This window comes from Nuphar pumila, chromosome 13, assembly GCF_984573655.1.
Source record: "Nuphar pumila chromosome 13, dmNupPumi1.hap1.1, whole genome shotgun sequence".
NCBI classification, from domain to species: domain Eukaryota; kingdom Viridiplantae; phylum Streptophyta; class Magnoliopsida; order Nymphaeales; family Nymphaeaceae; genus Nuphar; species Nuphar pumila.
The window spans coordinates 51,286,804-51,304,661 of NC_143261.1; positions in this window are offsets into that span (position 1 = coordinate 51,286,804).

Below are 17,858 nucleotides of genomic sequence, written 5' to 3' on the forward strand. Positions count from 1 at the left end.
CATGAATTAATACACATTAACAATCGACTGTCGATATACATTTTTTATAAGTTAAGTATTTGACAAGTGACAATAAAATACTTACGGTCGACTATCACTATACACTATTTGAATTACTCATCGTGTGTCACACTGAGAAAACTATACATTCGACATAGGTGGGTCATGTGTAGGCGAAACAACACCTAAAGAACAATGAGTTAGAAATTCACACAATGCACATTTAAACTAATCAAGTATACAATTATTTAAATGATATACCTGTCGAAGCAGCCCGTGAAGATGAAGGTTCAGACTGGCTACCACTGGGTCCTCGATGACTGTGACCTCCACGAACCATATTCTAACAAATAAAAAATGTCATACAATATATTCAAACATTGCAATACATTTAAATCATTCACATCAAATATTGCAATACATTAAAACATAAGATATCTTCATGGACCTACATTAAAACATAAGATATCAAATATTGTAATACTTATCCTTAACTTGCAATACAATTGGATCAGTTACACAACTCTATATCTTCATGGATACATAATCAAATAAAAATAAACTTCATGCAAGACATTCAAATATTGCAATACATTCAAATAATTCTAACACGTTACAATACATTCAATTCAGTAGTTGAAACCTATCGAAGATACACAATCAAATCGAAAATAAGTTCATGCAATACATTCAAACATTGCAATACATTTTAATACATTCAAATCATTCTAATCATTTACATCAAATACAAGTATGTATTACAAGATGTATTTCACTAGATCGAGAATGATTCTTCATCACTTGTTTGAGTTTCATACTTAATGATGCGTAAATTACTCATAATTATAATATATTTTTATTGCATAAACACATCATTTATAGGTTTAGAACCCACACTTAGATGCATTTAAATGTCATTGAGCTAAAGTTTGAATTTTGTTTGAATCAGACTTAAAACGAGAGAGATATCGCATTTACAATGTAGTGGGTCGGACCTCAGAGCGAATCGGGTCAAACTGGATCCAAATGGCCAATCTGGGCCATGGATCAATGCAAATCACATCGAATCCAACCCAATCCAGCCCCAAACCCATTTTTGAAAAGAATTGCTAAAAACCCTTTCAAAAAGGGCGCCCAACAAATAAAAGTTTTATAATCTCTTTTCTGGAATTTACAGAAAAGAGTATGTTGGCTTTAAAAATCGCAAGCAAACCCTAGAGAAGGGTCTTTGTCTTGGAATTTGAGCCCTAAAACCTGACTCCTGCTCCTCCCTCTCCTCTCTCAGCCTCCCCTATGCCCATTATCATCTTCCTCCTTTGGAGTGCTGAAAATCACACATTCCATCGGAGCTGCCCCTCTTCTCCCTCCATTTCTTTCCTGCATATCTATCTTGCTTTTCATCTATTGCTGAACCTAACGCCTCATGCTTCATTTTGCAGGAACCAGCAGCCATGGAAGGGCTCCAGCTGTGACAAGGGTGTTGTCTTCCCTTCCATAACTAGCTGACCCTACCCCCATCCGGCTCTCTTCACCATTGCCTTCACGCCACCATCGGAGCGCCATTCGCTGCGAGTTCCAACATCCTGCAGTAAAGCAAGGTTAGACAACATCAACGAGGGCCCTTTAGGCACATATCTGAGGCAAAGTCCACCTCTCCCTACCTCCCTATTCGTCGAACATCCCTATATACGATATGTCTTCTTTTCCCCTTTCTTTTAGCATAAAACCCAATTTGCGTGTGTGCTTGTTTTGATTTTTATTTATATGTGTGTTATTCTGTGTTACAGCCATAGTATAAACATGTTGATGCTTGAACCAACATCTAGATTCCATATTCTATTATAATTTGTTGCGTTTTTTATGTTTTTGAATCATTTAGACTCATTTTACTCTTATGCACAAAAACCGATTAGGGTATCTCTAGTCGGTTAAGGTTAATTAGTCATAGATAATTATTTTGCTTAGTTTTTTTGGTTTACCCTATTTTCTAAGTAGTGATTAGGTGTTTACGGGTCTGTAGCTAGTTGTCATGTTGTTTAGATATATTAGTTTTAGCGGCATGTTCATCCAATTGCCAAAATTCGGGTAGGGTTTTCCTACCCAATTTCGGTATTTGTTAAGCAAATGTGTGATTTGAGTAATTTGCTGTTTGCTGCATGTTGCATATAGATATTAATAGTTGTTCCTATTAATTGTTTGTAGTAATTGATTTTTTATTGATTCAAATCGCAGTTAGGTAAGTTTGATAGTCCACATGGGTTAGGCGTTTTTCATAAAATGAATGTGCTATCAACCTTCTAATTTTCTGCATACTTAGGATAATTGGTTATTTCCTGTATAGCAGTAGCCTAGTGTAGTTTGTTTGCTAATATGTGAATTATGCCAGCATTCAAGTATGTTAAATATGGAAAAGTAGGTTTACATATTAGTTGAATTCATGTGTTAGCCTTGATTAGGGTTGTCTCTACGATTGCTTGAAGTTGATGCTTTGTAGTAGATTGGTGAACTGTATACTCTATTTTTGGCAGCCTTACTATATTAGTTTTACTACTGGTTAGTGAATTTATTCATCACTAGGTTAGGTTTAATTGTTGTATTAAGGTTTATGAATTAACTGAGTTGTGTGTTAGCTGTAATTAGAATTAATCCTACCCTAGTTGATATTAGCCGTGTGTAGCTAGTTAGTTTAGTTAATTTTCCAACAAATGCATGGTTTCAATAGGTGTTCAAGTGCTTAATAGTGAGATTATACTACGTTGATCAGTTCAGATAAGATAGATTAGGTTTACTAATTAGTTTAGTTAGTATGTTAGTTCTAATTAGTCTTATGTCTATGTTAATCAATGCTAGTAATTTGTAGTAGATTCGTAAGTGTTAAGAATCTGTATTCAACATTATTTCTTACTGTTAACGGATAGCATACAGTGTGTTAACTAGTTTAACTTAGCTAGATTAACTAGTTCTAATGCTTGTTATCGTTTTTAGGAGTTAGTTGGTCCAACTACTAAAGATCGACTAGACTTACTCTAGTCGATTAGGGTGTTTTCTAGGTTTTTAAGTTCCCTGTTAAATTTGTATCTTCTGTAGGTTACTAGTATAAGTAGGTTAAACATTAGTGTATTCATGCGTTAGTTTGGTAATTAGACTGTTAGGATTGATTTTCTCATAGTTTTGCCCTTTGCGACTTTGATATTTCTAGCTAGGTCTATATCATAATTTTGATTGAATTTGTGACGCTTATATCTAGATCTCTCAGAGTGATATTTGAGATCCGTAAGATTCGATGAATTTCTGACTTTTTCAGAAATACAACAGAACAAAAATTACTCCAATTGGACTCCGTTTGAGCCATTTACGATTTATTTTCTGACTGCCTATCAGAAATTAGGGTTTCACGTAGCGTAGGGGAAAAATAGGCATTAGCAATTTTACGTAGCCTTTTTAATTCTGATTTTTAGTATTTTATTAGGCTTTTAATAGTAGTTCAGAGTTAATTATAGCGTTAGAATAAGTAGTTTAAGAAATTAGCTCTGGTAATTTCTCATTTTACGTAGAATTAGGTTATCGATTAATTTTAGAATTAATTTAGAAATAGTTATCTTGATTTCTTTAAATAGTTTTATTAACTTCATTTCTGTGTTGTGCAAGTGATATTGAGTTGCAATAAGAGCATCTTGTCTCAGTGATAGATTGTCGCATCAAGTGAACTGACAAAAATGCCCTTGTGTTCGCAGACTTAAGTCACTGCACGCTTCTTTTCTATTCTTGTTCAATTTTGATTTCATCGTAACACTTTCTGTAATTGAACAAGTTCTATATCAATAAAATGCAAACTTTAGATTTAATTTGAGTGTATCATGTTCCCTGTGGATTCGACCCATACTTGTCATATTCGTGGAAAGTCAGTTTTATTACTTGATTGGTGATTTTTCAAAACGCTTTCAACGATAAAATAATGTTTTAAAATAACACTTACAAAAATACCGATCAATACTCTTCTTCTTCCTCCTCCTCCACTTCGTCATCTTCTTCTTCTTCTTCATTTAGCGCCCATCTACTTGGTATATCATTTGGATCACATTCTTTCATGCATGTGCCATCGAACAATGAAGATATGACATGCATACCATGTGCGATATCGTGACCATAAGAGAAGTCATACATATCATCTAATTGATAGTAATCACCCTCTTCAGCAATCTTGTCTTCCTGTAACTGATCATACTCAGGGTATAGTTTAGACTTCACCTTACAAACTGCCCACCATTCATTTCTATCTGACTTCCTTGTACTCGGATATGAAGTATAGTAAACTTGTTGAGCTTGCGAGGCTAATATGAATGGTTCATATGTTCCAAACCTTGATTTATGATTCACCTCCACAATGCCTGAGGCTTTGTCGACTCTTGTCGTTGTGGGATCAAACCAATGACACTTGAATAAAGTTAAGCTATTATTTATGCCTAAGTCAACTCCATTATTTCTTCTATAACACCATAGTAGTTATGTTCATTTTCACCGTAGCTATTACCCTTGACGCACACACCACTATTCATCGTTGACTTGTTGACACCGTAGTCTTTTGTATAGAATCAATAACCATTTACGATGTACCCATTGTAACATTGCACAACTTTGGATGAACCATTTTGTAAATCACATACCTAAAGCATTGACCATAACCTTCGCACGGTAGAGATTTTGTAGCAATGTCTCATCTTTGGGCAACATACTCTTTACAATAGAGCACGGTCAAAACATGATTGGCTCAAATTATACTCCGACTTCAAATTCAGTAGTTGAAGAACTGCAGACAAGATAGTGTGACTCTCACAACTATTCCACAGTGGCTCATCAGCATCTCTAAGTAAGTCATAAAATCTACTAGTTGCATCGTTTGTTACTTCTTCCTCTACCCCAGTTGGTGCATCACTATGTCTCATAACAGAACCCATTTTTGGTCCTACGACATCAAATATCAAATTCATATATGGATTATCGTGCACCACATTTACCCGTGCATCAAAATTATCGCAAAATTCTTCACCATGAAGCATCCAATTCTGATAACCACTAACAAAACCCTTCCTATATAGGTGATGTCTATTGCCATGAGGTTCTGCAAATCGATTGTTCTTACACATCGTGCAGGGGTATCTGATCCGACTGGTGCGATCCACTGTACTGACACTTGTCGTTGCGAATTTAATAAAACTGTCAACACTATCCATATATTCATGCGACACCTCATTAACAACTATCCTACGGTACATCCATTCACAGTTTGCAGTCATTTTGTTCTATAATATTACAGATATTATCATCACCAGTTAAAAGAGAATCTTAATAATCCTATGATGAAAAAAATATCTAATTTATCTATTAATTCTTGTTTGGTGATTATTTATGAGCAATTTTTTGAATGCATAAATTTTCATGTGTAACACCATCACATCATATTTATAAACATCATGAAGATATTTAGAAATATGAAATCACATTTCATAAAATGATACATTTATTTAAAGCATGTTTTCAGGATACAATTTTACATGGAAGGCCTAATCAAATGGAAAATAACTTCGTGCAAGCATGGATACAGATACGTCAAACATTGTAATACATTCAAATCATTCATATCAAAACATATATCAAACATGTACCTGCAGCAAACACACTCTAATATCCCGCTAACTACTACTATGCTGTGCATGGAATCCGTACTCCAAAAATAAGAACGCTTCTATTCTCATACATTAAAATCATGCTCAGTATGATCTCCAAACTCCATCAAAGCAGTCCTAGATATCCACAACTAAGTAAGTGTGTGAACAAAAAAGTATTGCATCCAATAAATTAAATAACATGTGATGCGCTTGCATCACTTACTCACCACGGGTATTTACCCAATTTGAATTGCTTTTGCCTTTGCATTTTTTTCTTATTTCTGTTTGCATTGTATTTTTAGCCACATGCGATGCTTAGCACTAAGCATCGCGCAATTAGCTCAGCAACGTACCTATGAAGCACAAATATACAATACAATACAGAGAGGCGGGCTGCGAGGTCGTCGGAGATGGGGGTAAGGTGCCAGGGATGTCTGGAGCACGAGCGAAAAAGATGGGAAAAGGGGATGTCCAGACGGGGGTGTCGGCCTAGGTCGAGTGCGCGGTGGAAGGGGGTCGACAAGGCTACCAGAGAGGGAGGGGGTAACAGTGAGTTAGGTAGGAGGGTCGGCGACGATGTTGTTGGGCCGGGGGGCGACGGGAGGCGGGCCAGGAGGCGACAGGAGGCGGACCGAGGGCCGACAAGAGGCGGGCCAGGGGGCGATAGGAGGCGGGCCGACAGGAGGCAGGTCGGGGGGCGATGGGAGGTGGGCTAGGGGGCGACATAAGGCGGGCCGGGGGCGGCGGAATGCGGGCCGTGGGGCGACGGGAGGCAGGCCGGGAGGTAGGTCGTGGGGCGATAGAAGGCGGGCCGAGGGCCGACATGAGGCGAGCCAGGGGCCGATGGGAGGTGAGCCGGAGGTCGACTGGAGGCAGGCCATGGGGCGATGGGAGGCGGCTCAGAGAAAAACGACAGAGTCGAAACCGAAAAGAGAAAGAAAGGGAAAAAAATAGGGATTTACGAGAAAATTAGCAACGGATTCGTGATGGCCAAATTCCATCGCTAAGTAGCCGCTATTTGGCGATGTCTTAGTGATGAAATAGTTTTGCCGCTAATCCATCGCTAAGTGGCGATGGATATGGAGACAGAATAAAATCCATCGCTAATCCATCGTAAAGTAGCGATGGATTATTGACAGAATATTTGTCATCGCTAAAATCATAAATAAATAATGTTTTAGCGACGAATATCTTTCTCTTGCTAATCTATCGCCAATTTACGATGGATTTTGTCTGTCATAAATGTCCATCGCTAATTAGTGTTTTCTTGTAGTGTAAGTTGTATAACCCCCACATTAAAGCCTTTGATTCAAGAACAACCAGTGAATATTTCATTGGTTATCCAAAGAGATCAAAAGGATACAAGTTTTACTGCCATCTCATTCACCACAAATTATTGAAACAGATAAGAAAAAATTCCTTGAAGATGGTTCAGTTGGATTAAGTGCACTTCAAAACCTTGGTTTTGAGGAAATACAAGATCCAATTTCATTATTTGTTAAGGAAAACACCGAAAGATACCATATTGTTATTCCTAATAATGATGTGGTTGATCACCCAGTTGTTGATGCACAAATCCATAGTGAACCTATTGTGAACAATCCAGAAGAGCACGAACAGGTTCAACCTAAGTCTGAAGAGTGACCTGTTTGGAGATCCATAAGAATTAGAAAATCTGCCATATATCCTGATTATGTGGTGTACCTTCAGGAGTCTGATGATTTCATAGATATAGATGGTGACCCGTTGACTTTTATGAAATCTGTTGAAAGCAAACAATCTTCGCACTGGATAAAAGCCATGAAAGAAGAGTTGGACTCTATGGCTAAGAATCAAGTGTGAAATCTTGTCGAGTTACCTAAGAGAGTAAAACCTGTAGGGTGTAAATAGGTCTTTTAGACCAAAAAGGACTCCAAAGGTAACATAGAGAGACATAAAGCAAGATTGGTTGCTAAAGGATCCACGCAGATGGAGGGCATTGACTATAATAAGATATTTTCTCCTGTCTCAATGTGAACACCCCAAAATTTTCAAAGTCTTGTAAAAATGACCCTTTTGCCCCTAACCCCATTTTCTGAGAAAATCAAGTCATTTCTTCAGATTCTCTTAATTAAAATCCATATTGATATATTCAAAATCAACTCCGGATCCAAATCCAGCACTTTAAATCCATATTTCCTCAAAATCCGGATCAAAACCCATTTTTGAAGAAATTTTCTCAAAATAGTTTTTAAATTCTCAGAAAATGTCCTTTTTGTAAATATTTTTGCAAAAACACAAAAAAATTAGCTTTTATCTTTGTTTCCTCACAAACTTTAGGATTTCATTCTAAAAATACAAAAAAATTGAGAAATAACACAAAAAACCAAAAAAAAATGGAAAATTTTGAGAAAAATGAACGAGTTTAAACTTTTTAAAATCGATTTTGCTAAAAAAATCAATTTTAAACCATGTTTATGAAAAATTTCGTTAAGGGAGCCTCTTTTTGGAAAAACCAATTTTTTTTACAAATAACCCTTCTAAACCCTCCCTTTTTCCTCTCTCGCCCGATTTCTCTCAGGGCTCTCCCTCAGAAACCCTAATCGCCTCTCTCCACCCTCCATCACGAAACCGCCTCTTCACTCTTCACCTTCCATCTACAACAAACCACCGAGCTCCTCCACCATCCATCTCGCCTTCCCCCCTTCTCTTTCGTCCATCCTCCTCTTGCTTCACCCGATCCCTCCATCACCAACGGCTTCTCCATCTCAAGATCGATCTCCTCTTCAGCCATCCGATCCCCCACGACATTACTTCTTCCAGAGCCATCGCCTCCCTCTTTAAAAGGTCGCAAAGGGGAACCCTAAACCCATCCGCCTTCACCCCACCACAGTTTTCTCCTGCTCGATTTCCCATTCTTCCTCTTCTTCTCACTCCCCTTCTCTAACTTTTTCATCGGTTGAAAAAAAAAAACGACCAAACCACGAGAGTCCCATAGTAGATTGCTTCTTCATACTCCTTTCAAAGCTCTCGCCTCAATCCACCATAGCAAAAACTTGATCAAGTCGGCTGGAACACGAAGGGAAGGATTTCCTCTCTGCTCGACCTTTGTTAACCCATCTTCACCCCTGCAACCTACTTCAAGGATTATCGTTCAGAATCCCTGCAATAGAAGAATATCAATGTCATCAAATATTTGTTGCTTGTATTGATTTCATCAAATACTTTGGTCTCCCCGGTTTGCTACATCATAATATGCTGAGAATCACCTGATTGTGCCGATCACTGTGTATTTACATCATATGAATCATTAGTACAACTCTTTATATCTTTGCACCTCGATGAGCGCATTGTCTTGCTTCCTCTGGTTCAGACCATGAAATAAATTTGATAGTCGGACTATCTCCCAAAATGATGGAAGCCATCTTGCGCCAGGGAGGGGGTTAACAGCAAAGCTAGCAAGTTCTTTCTAAAGAGTTGGAACTTCTTCATCAAGATGATCATCCAGTCATTTTTTTTATTCATACCAAGCTTATGAAACAGGAAGTTCTTCCAAGCCTCTACAGAAGCTGGGAATTCGTGACCTTCAGAAAATGAGATATCCAACTTCGCAGACATTTACAGAATTCATTTCAGAATTTTGAAACATCCAAGAAAAAAAGATAACTTTCCATGTGTTCGGCAGTTGTTAATTCATAATGGAAAGGTCTTGAAAGAGGAGACAAAAATCAGTAAGGATGGTTTCTTTTTGCTGACATATTCAATAAGAGCATAATCTTTTTGCACAGGAGGGAAGTTCGCCTGCTCAGCCTCGTCCACAAGTCCTATCCATCCTGCTACCTCTTCAGTGCCCAAGCCATAGGCTCTTCCACCAGCAGCAATCCCTGTGAATACAACAGTAGCCCCTGATAAGGCGATTGCTGCCACATCTTCACTGGTAGCACCCAGCAATCTCGCATCAGGCAAGTAATTTGGAATCCCCTGCTTAAGCCAGAATAGATTCACGTCCATCGGTAAGAGTCTGGTGGTTTTCTTCTTAAGCCATCATGAAATATATTTCACTATTTGTTGTTGGTCTTTTAAATCAATTTGCTGATTATTGATTAACTTTCATTGTGATTTCTATCTTTTTTTTTTACTGATTTTCAATATAATCTTCACTGTTAGTTAATTAGACATCATTAGTTGTTAGTTAAGTAAAACTGTTAGTTATTAAGAGAGTTGTTAGTTGGTTAGTTAGGTAATTAGTTAGTTGATAATTAAGCTAGTTACTAGCTATTTCATAGTTAGAATATTTGGTTGCTTTACAGTGAGATTTAATTAGTTTCTTTATAAATTAGCTGATGTCGTTGTTTTGATACTAGATTTACTTAATAATTGATAATGTACAATAATTAATCATCTACACCACATCTCCAGCCTCAATCTCATCATCACCTTTACTTCGCAGCAAACTTGATTGGCTGTATCTGTTAAGTGTACTGCTTGACATCACCATCTCAGCAGTACAACTACTGCTTCACTTGTCAGGTGTATAGGCCACATCTGTAATCACTCTTTCTCACATGTCTCATCATAAGTAGTCCAGTATTGCATTGGAGACATTGCGAGTCTTCGCTCCCCAAGCAAAGCTGCTTGGAATGTATCAAATTTATGATGGGAAGAACTTTCAAAAAGAGGTTTACTGGTAATTTATGCCCCTTTAGCAAATCTTCATCTCAACAATTCGAGACCAATAGGGGCAGTCATGTTGTGAATTCTAGAATACACGCTGCTTTTGGTTTCCAGCATGATGTGCCTCATCAGCCCCCTTTCCTGTTTGGAGATTGAGAGGAACTTTTGTCTCTTCTTTGGTCAGAGCTAGAAAACATATCATTTATGTACACAAATTCTCATGATTATGCTGAGATACAGAGAAGAATCAGTGAACTTTGTGAAGTGCAGGAAAAGGAACTTGATGAGGCAAAGAGAATCCTAGTTCAAAATATTGAGAAGGACCAGTTCCTGGACCTTATGACTCTCAACATAGAAGTTTATTCAGTTTGTAAGGATCTTTACAGGGGTCTTGAAAGGAAAATAAATTCCTGATTGGAAAGACGAGAGTTTAAATTGTAGTTTACTTATAGCTTTGTTATCATATTTGTTCTGCAACTTGTTTATTTTTATGACCATATATGTGCCACACATGTTCCTGCTGCTTCCACATTCTGCTGAGTCTTCCCGATTGATATTTTGGTCAACCATCCTTGCTGCATATATCATTGCCCTAAAGGAAAAATCAGAATGAATGCAGTTAGAAAACTCTATTCTTTGTTTTAGCTTGCCAAGATTGCTCTGTTCGGTTGTTTTTCTGATTTCAAGAGCCAGCCTAAAATCGTGCCTTTGAAGTGGGTCCAGGTAAGTCTTTAGGATCTACAGAATCCTGTCAGTAAGCTATCACTATATTGTTACTAAAATTTCTCTTTCTGAAAATGATGTCTTGAAACATGATGAAGTTTACTCTTTTCTTTTTTTTCATCTGTTAGGGGTTTTTATCATTTTTGTTAACCCTTGCTCCTTCATTAGACAAATTCTATTAGAGATCAAGATTCCATCAACAATGTATGAAGAAAGCCTATTACGCAGGTATTTATTGTCTAATTCCCAGATGTGGTTTTTGCTCTGCTGATGTGGTTGGCTCCCAATTATTTGTAACACCACCTATGAATCACTGTAAGCTTTTTTTCACTTATGGTAGTTCATTCTTGAACTATCATAACTGTTATCTCATTATTCTTTATCATTTACAGTGGTTCACAAGGAACCACTGTAAGCTTTTTCTCTCTTATGATAGTCCATTCTTGAACTATCATAACTGTCATTTCATTACTCTTTATCATTTACAGTGGTTCACAAGAAACCACTGTAAGCTTTTTCCCTCTTATGGTAGTTCATTCTTGAACTATCATAACTGTCATCTCATTATTCTTTATCATTTACAGTGGTTCACAAGGAACCACTGTAAGCTTTTTCTCTCTTATGATAGTCCATTCTTGAACTATCATAACTGTCATTTCATTACTCTTTATCATTTACAGTGGTTCACAAGAAACCACTGTAAGCTTTTTCCCTCTTATGGTAGTTCATTCTTGAACTATCATAACTGTCATCTCATTATTCTTTATCATTTACAGTGGTTCACAAGGAACCACTGTGAGCTTTTTATCTCTTATGGTAGTCCATTCTTGAAACTATCATAACTGTCATTTCATTATTCTTTATCATTTACAGTGGTTCACAAGGAACCACTGTAAGTTTTTTTTTCCCCTCTTATGGTAGTTCATTCTTGAACTATCATAACTATCATTTTTATTTTTATCATTCTTTTACAATGGTTCACCAGGAACCACTGTAACCTTTTCTCTCTTTATACATATGTATATATACATATTCCTATATATATGTCTGCATTTTCTCATAAATACAAGGTAGACCATATATAAATCAAACTTCTGTGTAAAATTTTGGATAATCATTTACACTCATATTTTTCATCTCCTTTTGTGCAAATTCTATCTAGCAGGAATATAAGGAAGGATAGGATTAAAATATTTCTTTTGATATTCTCAAATCCAATTGTTGTAAATAAAATGATGAAGACTCTACATTTCAAGTCTTATATAGAATGAATGAGCATTGTAAATATCATTGAAATACTTGTTTTCATGCATTTTTTCTTTATTTCTCAAATTCTCACAATGGTGAAACACGAATGGCACGTGCACCATTTCGTAAGAGATAAGTTAATTCTAAGTTGACGATTTGCATCAACGGCCATAGTCGGGGTGTAAACAAAACTTAGAATTTTTATCTTTTACAAAATAACACCGGATCCACACTGGATCCACTTTCAAAATTCATTATATTTTCTCAAAATATTTTCTTTCTTTTATCAGAATTTAACTTAGGATTAACTCAAAATATATACCAATGGCCATAGTCAGGGTATATTGAGGGTTAATTTCATTTTAAATTCTATAAAACCACAAAAAAATGTATCTTATTCTTCACTTGAATTTAAATGTGGTTATTATATAATATATCCAATGACCATAGTCAGGGATATATTATATCCTCAACCCCGTTCTTAATTCACTTAAAGAATGAAATAGCTTTTCAAAATCCAATTTCAAACTTATTCAAATTCATTTCATCATTTAGGATAGAATTGCATCACATTTTTCAAAATTCTTTTTCAAAAACCCAAGTGATTTTGAACATCTTTCTTCAAATTTCTATTTCAAATTCCAAATCTATCTCAATTTCAAAGTCCAATTTGACTTTGGAATTTCAAAATCATTTCATATTCAAACTCCAAAATTCCAACCCAAATTCAAAATTCAATTTCAAAATTCAAATTAAACTTTAAAGCTTCTGATTCATCTTCTGGTTCAAAATCAAGTTTTCTTTAAGTTTTAAATCAAAGTTGAGATTGACTCTGAATCTCAAAATTCAAACCTTCCTAAGTTCAATCTGGGTTTTCAAAACCCAGACCCATCTTTAAAAGTTCTATTTGGACTTTTCATAACCCAAATCCAAAGTTAAATCCTAGTCTCAACTTGGATCCTGATTTCCAAGTATCAACTCAATTCCCCTTTTAGGATCTCAGATTACAGATCCAAATTCCATTTAGGATCCAGATCCTCATTCCACTTTGGATCTCCAATTACAGATCCAAATTCCATTTAGGATCCAGATCCTCATTCCACTTTGGATCTCCAATTACAGATCCAAATTCCATTTAAGATCCAGATCCTCATTCCACTTTGGATCTCCAATTACAGATCCAAATTCTATTTAGGATCCAGATCCTCATTCCACTTTGGATCTCAGATTACAGATCCAAATTCTATTTTAGGAGCCAGAACCCCATTCTACTTTGGATCTCAGACTTCAGATCCAATTCCATTTAAGATCCAAAATCCAGACTTTTACCTTGGATCTCAGATTCAGATCCAAAATCCATTCTAGGATCCAGAATCCAATTCTACTTTGGATCTCAGACTTCAGATCCAATTCCATTTAGGATCCAGAGTCCAACCCTATCTTGGATCTCAGATTTCAGATCCAAATACCATCTTGGATTCCAAATCTTGAATCCAATTCCATTCAAAATTCCCAATCCAAATTCCACTTTAATTCCAATTCTTAAAACCAATTCCCTTTTCATTCCAGGTTTCAAACCAAGCTTCCATTTCAAATCCTAAATTCAAAATTCAGCTTTGAATTCTATTCAGAGTCCAGATCTTGGATTCAGATTTCATCTTGAAATTTCAAACTTTTAAAATCAATTCCATTTCTCAATTTTCCCAATTCTATCTTTCCTTCTGATTCAATTCCATTTTTCATTTCTATTCTGATTCAAAGTCCATTTATGACTTTGAAAATTCCTTTTATCTCAAAACTTCAAAATCATTTTTTATCCAGATTTATTTTTCTAAAGCTCTTGATTATTCTAAAAACTTAGAACTTTAATCTTAAGTTCTAAGTTAGAAATCATTTCTTCACTTTATCAGATTCATCTTAGAAACACTTGGGAATTCTTCAAAACATTTTCAAAAAGAGCATACATCTTTGCACTGCACATGCATGATTCTTTGTGCATTTGACTTAGAATAATTTCTTAGATAATTTCTTAACAAAGCAAAAAGGCATTAATTCGACCCTTGGTTCGATTACCCCTGGTAAAGGCGCCAGGAACGGTCGAACCTCGTACCAACGAGCGGATCCCGTCTCCCAGTTTTCCCGCAAATATTTCAAAAACGGAGGCGAGTTATTTCAAAATTCTTCAAAATTAAGGTCAAGTGAGACCCGCAAAAGAGTTCCTCTTCTCTTCTCTTCTTTCTTTTCTCTTCTCTCTTTCTTTCCATCTTTTATCTTTCTCCCATCAAAAAAGAGGAAAATAAGAGGTTGGAAAGGGAAAGAGAAGGAAGAGAGAGAATAATTACGAGAGGAAAAATTTTGCGATGATCACACTCAACTAAAGAGTCAATGAGAATAATTTTAACCCTCGTAGCTCATTATAACTTAGAGCTACATCAGATGGATGTGAAAACAGTGTTCCTCAACGAGGATCTGAATGAAGAGGTATATAGGGAACAACCTCTTGGTTTCTCTGAAGATGATCATTTGGTTTACAAGCTTAACAAATGAATATATGAACTTAAACAGGCTTCCCGACAGTGGTATATTAAATTTTCCCAAGTCATTGTGACTTTCGGGTTTACAAAAAATATTATTGATCAATGTATATACCTTAAGGAAAGTGTGAGTAAGTTCATTATATTAATGTTGTATGTGAATGACATTTTGTTGGCAACCAATGATATAAAGTTACTTTTAGAGACAAAACAATTTCTTGCATCACATTTTGATATGAAAGATATGGGTGAGGCTGCTTATGTACTTGGCATTGAGATCCGTCGAGATAGAGCAAAAAGTTTTCTAGGCCACTCTCAAAGATCCTACATAAATAAGGTATTAAAGCGATATGGGATGGAGAATTGTTCTTCTGGTACATCACCCATATCAAAAGGTGACAAATTGAGCCCAAAGAATTGTCCACAGAACGAAGTCACAGATGAGTGCTTATCCATATGCATCAGTTGTTGGTAGCTCGCAATACGCGCAAACTTGTTCATGTCCAGATATTTCCTTCGCAGTAGGGATGCTTGGTAGATTTCAGTCTAATCCAGGCATATCCCATTGGAAGGCTGTTAAGAAAGTCTTGCGGTATTTGCAAGGGACAAAAGACTATATGTTGACGTATCATAATGTTGATCACCTCGATGTCACTGGCTACTCAGATGCGAACTTAAGAGGATGCCTTGATAGTAGAACGTCTACTACTAGGTATGTCTTCTTACTTGCTGGGGGTGCGATCTCTCGAAGGAGTGAAAAGCAGACGACCACTGCTGCTCATACCATAGAGGCAAAATTCATAACATTGTACGAGACTACTTCATATGCCATATGATTGAATAACTTCATATCACAGTTAAAGGTGGTCGATTCCATCGAGGAGCCACTAAAGGTCTATTGTGATAATGAAGCTGCAGTGTCCTTTTCAAATAACAATAAAAGTACTATGTCATGTAAGCATATGAAATTAAAGTACTTTGTTGTTAAAGAAATGACAGAGAATCCTCTAGTGCATATTGTTAATATTGATACCAAATGGATGATTATTGATCCTCTTACTAAAGGGCTAGCACCGGGATTATATTTCGAACATGTATTGAGGATGATCTTATTAAACTCTTTATTTTGACATATGCATATGAATAAAGTGATCACATACAGTTTATTGATTCTCATTATAGTTGTTAATCTCATAAGGATTAGAGATTTAATTAAGGATATGTAGAATAAAGTTTTTAAAAGGCCAATATATTCATTAAGCAATTCCCATAAAGTTTACTGATTTATCGTCGAAACAAGTGAGAGAATGTTGAGATAAACCACACATCGTGGCAGTTACCCACAATTTCGTAACTTTTCCCTTTTGTGTTCCTTCTGATAAACATACAAAAGATTAGGGAGGGAACAGTTACACTAACTGATCCCCCTGCTACAGGCTATATAAACGGGTGTCAATGAGAAACCCGTATGAGGAAAAAATGCAGGTAAAGGGTTAAGGAAAGAAAAATATCTTTTCTGAGTTTTTCAACTAAAGAGGGAAGAGGGATCCTGCTCACCAATTACTGAAGAAGCCTGCGCTCATTAAAGGGCTGCAATCCGGATGAGAAGCGGAGCTCACCCTGTTCAAGCCATCAACCGTTGCTGGTTCTCAATGGCTTCTTCAGGTACACCGCCTTCTCCGTTTTTATTGTGCACAGATCCCATGATCCGAACAATCATCAGTTATAGCAACCTCCACATGCTCTTCCTGAAATGGTACCATTGTTGCACCAAGTATTATAAGTGAGGCATACCAATCCCAAGTTTCCAAGAGAAGAATACGAGAGCATAGAAAACAGGCAACATATCATCAAGTCTACACTATTAGCAAATATTGATTTCAAGTCTAAAGTTTTGCAAAGGGAATTTCACATAAAATAGGGTCATACTTATATCACTATAATTTTGCAAAAAACATGCTTAACATCCAAAACAATGTCATGACTTGGCCGTTAGCTTTTTGTACATTTTTTTTTTGGATAATCCAAGGAAAAAACTCATTATGACGGACCACACATTAGCTGGCCTTCGGTTGGTAAAAACCTTGAGGTCCCCCATGCCCACCGGGGGAGCACACCCAACTTCGGCCTTATGGCAAGGGGCGTTACCCATGGGTTTCGAACTTGTGAGATCTCATCATCGTGAGATTCACAAGTAGCTTTTACCAAATGAGCAGTGCCACTGTGAACACTTTCTTATAAATCTATTATACTTTGGTTCAGCAAATAAAAGAAAAATAATGTAACAAAATAGCATTCCACAAGAATCAGATATCTGCTCTCCTGCCCTTACATATTATTAGCAGAACAACAGCCGCCCCATGTGGCAGAGCGATTCAATCCTTGGCCTTCAGCTTGACACCAGACTCAACTTTCCACATGGGATACCACCTAGATGGTTATAGCTTTGAGAATTTTACCTTTGGACATAAACCTCCTTTGTATTTTGGATCCCCTCAAGAAGAAGGAGATCAAGAGGAAGAAAAAAGGATAAAAATGAAGGAGAAAGAAAAATGTTGGGAAGTTGCAAGTTCAAGACTCAATAGAATAGTTGTATAACTGGTAAGGGTCGGGCTAAACCCAACTTGACTTTCAAAAAAACAAATTTTCACTAAATTAAATCATAAAATTGGACAGATCTATGAGCAACTTTGTCTGATCACCGATTTCAAGCCAAACTGCTAAACAAACAATAACCTCAATAAATTTGTAGAGAATAAAAAGAATGGAGACAACATAATCCAACAATGGAATATCATAACAGTTTTTTTTGTCTGATGGACAAAATAACAGTTATTTGCCGAACAAAAAACTGTAGCACTAAATAAAAAAAATCAATATGCCAAAAAAAGTAAACAAACAAGGAGGAATAGGGCGATATAATGACTCCAAAACACACACATAAAAAATGAAAAAAAGAAGTGGGTATTGACTAATGCACTCAAATAACCAACATAACAAATAAATGGACAGAAAAAGGAAAAAAAAAAGAGAA